Below are 4,550 nucleotides of genomic sequence, written 5' to 3'. Positions count from 1 at the left end.
TCTTACTTCCTTTACTTCCTTCCCCAAATTACCTTCTCTTTATGCATGAAAAGTAGGTACCTGTCCAACATAAAGTATTTGCCCCACCTTATCATCCTCCACCCTGTTAATTTCTTAATTGTTCACCTCATTTTCAGTGTTCTGCTTGCTTTCTCTTTTCTTTTCATTTCATCGCTATGCTCCCATTTCCTTGTTTTAATCTGCTCAAAAATAGATAAACACACCTCAGTCATCATCACTGCAGGCTTCTTCTCAGTAATTTGCATAAGATATTGCATAGAGCCCTTTCAATATACATGGACAACTGATGAGCACTGCTACTGATTGTTGTATCGCAACAGGTCAGGCTACCATAATTCACAACTCTAGATGTGATGTACAACCACAATTATATTCTCCTTATATTGGCCTTTTCCTCGCTGGACAAACGAGTGAGCTCATCATCGTGAAATGACAGCTGGTACAGATGAAATTGGATTTGACCTTGAATTCTGAAGCATTTCTCTTTGAAAGCCTTTACACTGCCAGCTATGGCTTTGGAAAGGAAGTTTAGATCCTAAAGGTGATGTCCTAAGGAATCCTTGTTGCCTCGTTTATTCTTTCATTCTGTAAGTGTATGACATGCCATTACTATGTGTTTCCCTGAAGGATGTTTGTTTTCCATTTTAGACAGCTGCAGCAGCTCAACATGTAAATTAAGTGCTTTTGCTATCACAACTGATGGCTCAAGTGTTGTAGAGGTTACATGTCAATGTCACTTTTTTTCTTTCATTCTGCAATATAATAACACACAATTACTTTATACATTTTAGAAGGCTTCTCCTTTACTGCAGCTGTAGCTCAGTGTCTACATGAAATGTCCCTAATGTTACAGCTGATGAAGAGTGTGGGTTCAGTTTCCCTAGAGGATGCATACTGTTGTCATTTATTCTGCAAGTGCATGACCCACAATTACTGTTTTCCTAAAAATGTCTGACATTTGCTGTAGTTCAGCATGTCACTGAAGTATTTCTGAGGTTACATATTATGAAGGCCATGAGTTCAAGTCTCATATGGTTTATACAATGTTGTCTGTTTTATTCTTTCATTCTGTAGGTGTGTGACATGCAATAATTGTGTGCTCCCCTAAAGGCTGCTTTCTGTTTGCTGCTATAAATCAGTATATAAAAGAAGTGCCTTGAAATATACAGGTTATGAAGACTGTGGGTTCATGTGCAGATAAGCACATCATTTCTTTATTATGGTGGAGTGGTTGATTCATGACTTTTGCAATACAGTACAGGTAAAGTAGTCAGAATTTGATGATGTTGTGCCTGGATTTTTTTCCCTTTATTTATAATTTTCTATCTATCATCCTCATTCTCACTAGCCTTTCCATTATGTATTATTATTATTTTTTTGTTTTTCTATATTTAATTTACACATATATGCAGCAGTCAGACCAGCACCCCTGCCATCATCAAGGTGTATTTCCCCACTACCAGTGCCTACTACACCATTCCCAGCAATACTAGAGTCAGTAAATTGCTCTGCCACTGGCCCCACTCAAGAAGGTGTTGCAATAACCCTTTCAGTAAGCAGTGTCAGTGGAGGTAACAAGCATGTCTAGCTGCTGCAGGTGCATGAGATGGTAAGGGACATTACAGATGAATGCCTGGATACCCAAATTAGCCAGCTCGAGACCCTTCTTTGGTGACTTTTGAAGTGACATCTCTGCCCCATACTAACATTAACATCAGTGCCAAGGCCTATTGATGATGGGAGCTAGGGAAAGGGAATAATCTCATACTGGTTTGCAGCTGGTAGAGAGTGCAGCTGTGCACTCCATCTTAATGTTCGCCTCCCTTTTGTGACTATACCTGTTTATGTTGATTGTACATTCCTCCCCATCACCATTCTTTTTCCTCTGTGTGTCTGATACCACCTTTTCGATTGTCTTCCACATCCATGACTGTGTCAGCACCTCCACTTTCATTCTTGTCTGTTATATATTTGTTTGTATTCACAGCAGCTTCCAAATAAAACTTGTAATCCACAAAATGATGGTTTTCAGGCAAAGCAATAAAGCCCTGAGCAGGGCAAGCTTAGAAAATTGTGAAAGAATCCCACAGACGGCTCAGCACACTAATAATAAATAATAATAATAAAAGCACTAGTAGTTTGAACAGCCCACATCTGAGGAAGTGATTTTTAAAATGAAAACGTATGGTGTAGCATTAATGTGCTGTGTTTCTGTGGAATAAAATGAAGTGAAGTGTGCTGAGCCATCTGTGGGGTTTTTTTCACAATTTTCTAAGCTTGCCCTGCTCAGGGCTTTATTGTTTTTCCTGAAAAGCTGCTTCATTTTGTGGATTACAATATTTGTTTGTATGCTACTCTACATATCTTATCTTTCTCTTACTTCCCTTACAACCTTCCCCAACTTACATTATCTTTACACAAACACACAAACACACACACACACACACACACACACACACACACACACACACACACACACACACACACACACACACACACACACCTCTCTCTCTACATATATAAATATATATATATATATATATATATATATATATATATATATATTTATATATGGACCTAGTTCATATCAGCAGTGTTTCAGAATGTTGAACATCATGATGAATAAGAGTTAAAGTAGCCAGAGTGGATATTTAACCAGATGCATAAATCAACCTAGATCGGAGTTGAAGTGTGGCTGAGGTGAAAAGAAGGGATGAGCCATCCCAACATCTGGTCTTTGGCAAAGATGCCTCCCAATTTTTTTAATTACAAGCAGAAATTCAGAGAGTCTCTGTGAAGTCAACAGAAATGGGCAGTGATGTTAGTTAGAGGGGTTCAGAGTTTATGAAAAACTTGTTTAATTACAGATGGGAGAGGCAAAGTAGGACATAATTTGAAGAATGGAAGTCAGATTACTGGGGATCACAGAGACAGTTTACAGTTCAACTACAAAGTAGGCTGTAGTGACTTTCTTGGAATTAAGTCATTCTGTGGGGCTGTGCCTTTTCCCTGAAGTGAATGTTTGGGGTATGATATATTACACATCTCCTCAGATGTCTTAGAATATCACGGATTTCTACTTTACAAGAATAATAAACATTTTGAATGACTTTTTCAAAAATGGGCTCAGATAATTGACATCCAGTTTTACCTCTTTATTTGAAATATTTTAAGAACACTAATTATGAAAAATAATTCATTTCTCTGTATTATATATATATATATATATATATATATATATATATATATATATATATAGAGAGAGAGAGATATGTGTGTGTGTGTGTGTGTGTGTGTGTGTGTGTATATATATATATATATATATATATATATATATATATATATATATATATATATATATATAAAGGGAGTTTTCTGAAAGGTAAGAATACTGCCAGAGTTCCCTTGCTAATGGTATATGTTATCACCTCACTATCTGCTTCTCCTCTATCATTTTACTTCCAAATATAGGCCACCAATTCTCAGAATTGTGAGTTAGTAAGCTGGGTTAATGAAGCAGAGAAGCAGAAAGGGAAGGAGACTGCAGCAACATCACTGTTGTCTCCATTGTTTGCTAGGTAAGTTGATACCCTATCCCTTGTTAGAATAATGGATAATTCAGCCAGGTAGAAATCATGGGGCATGTGAAAAATGGGCATGTACCATTCTATAGTCCTGCCAATCTCAGAAATAGCTAACTCACCATTGTTCATCTCCTAGTTCCAATGAAAGCAATGACCCCTGTGCATCTCCTGCATGCTCCTACACAGGCCTAACGTTGTCACTCCACTCCAGCCTTTAATCATTGCCCACTTCATTAGTTCAACCAAGTCCATTTGCTGCATGCCTCTAAGTCATGGGGATAATGACCTTCCTCTGGCTGCTGTGCTCCCTGCTCCGGAGCTTGATACTGGTTCTAAAACTGTGTTCTAGTCTGTCTCTGCACCAAATACCTGCCATCTCCCATTTGGACACCACTGAAAAATAGGGCAAAGTAAAGAAAACCTCTAAACAGCTTCCAAGACACACTTTGCTTTTGAAAGTTAGTGAAATTCTAAAACTGTGTTCTAGTCTGTCTCTGCACCAAATACCTGCCATCTCCCATTTGGACACCACTGAAAAATAGGGCAAAGTAAAGAAAACCTCTAAACAGCTTCCAAGACACACTTTGCTTTTGAAAGTTAGTGAAATTCTAAAACTGTGTTCTAGTCTGTCTCTGCACCAAATACCTGCCATCTCCCATTTGGACACCACTGAAAAATAGGGCAAAGTAAAGAAAACCTCTAAACAGCTTCCAAGACACACTTTGCTTTTGAAAGTTAGTGAAATTCTAAAACTGTGTTCTAGTCTGTCTCTGCACCAAATACCTGCCATCTCCCATTTGGACACCACTGAAAAATAGGGCAAAGTAAAGAAAACCTCTAAACAGCTTCCAAGACACACTTTGCTTTTGAAAGTTAGTGAAATTCTAAAACTGTGTTCTAGTCTGTCTCTGCACCAAATACCTGCCATCTCCCATTTGGTCACCA

Source organism: Protopterus annectens, chromosome 10.part0, assembly GCF_019279795.1.
Source record: "Protopterus annectens isolate FY-2018-M chromosome 10.part0, PAN1.0, whole genome shotgun sequence".
In the NCBI taxonomy this organism is placed as follows: domain Eukaryota; kingdom Metazoa; phylum Chordata; order Ceratodontiformes; family Protopteridae; genus Protopterus; species Protopterus annectens.
The sequence above is the reverse complement of the archived record's forward strand: the minus strand, read 5'-3'. Positions refer to the sequence as shown.